This window comes from Nematolebias whitei, chromosome 21 (assembly GCF_014905685.2).
Source record: "Nematolebias whitei isolate Nwh7 chromosome 21, NemWhi1, whole genome shotgun sequence".
Lineage (NCBI taxonomy): Eukaryota > Metazoa > Chordata > Actinopteri > Cyprinodontiformes > Rivulidae > Nematolebias > Nematolebias whitei.
The window spans coordinates 34,032,256-34,033,143 of NC_056518.1; positions in this window are offsets into that span (position 1 = coordinate 34,032,256).

An 888-nucleotide genomic window follows, 5' to 3' on the forward strand; every position below is an offset into this window, starting at 1 on the left:
CAGAGTCAGTTTCTTTATTTGTTGTTCGCACCGCATGTGGTACATGTGGTGAAATTAAATTGTGTACACAGGGTCCCAGTTACATCCAACTAAAGTATAAATTGTAAAGAAAAATACTAATAAGATCTAAGATATGAACTAAGACATGCGTTAAACTGAAAATACACTTTGCACTAGTAGTACAAAAACAATATGCCGAACAGCAGCAGCACGAACATGAGTCTGTGTGAGCAGATGTGTATGAATCTGCTGTTCAACTGAGAAAACAATGACAAACTAAACAAGTGGACTCGTGCAAAGTGTAAAGGTTTATTATTATTATTATTATAATCATGTAGCACTCTTTCACTAGCATGTCATTTTTGAGCGTGACAAGTTTTATAAACCTGAAAAACAGTAGAAAACCAGCTCCTGTTTGGCTATAATCCTCTTTCTATATACTCTGTGCTCTATAAGATACTATTTAACAGAACATCACTTGAAACATCACCAGACTATCCCTTTAGTTGTGAGCTATAATTAGGTTTTATTGATGTGATGCAGTTGTGTAGATCAGAGGAGGAGGATGTAAAGTGGGTGACAGTCACTAACGCTCTGCTTGTGCCTGGCTGTGAATGTTTGTATGTGTCAGCAGGTCTCGCAGCGGCGCTGGATCCGCTTCCTTCCCTTCTGATCCGGAGCCAGCATCGGTCCGCAGCTCCTCGTTCTGGTGCCGCGTCCTCTGGACAGCGCTGCCCCTCCAGCTCCTCCTGCTCCTCCTGGTGGTCTTTGCCTTCCTGCTGCCGCTGTCGGAGGAGGACTACTGCGCTCAGACCAACAACTTGGCTCACTCCCTTTACCTGATGCTCAGCTACACCAACGGACCGCCTCCCGTGTGAGAGATCTGTG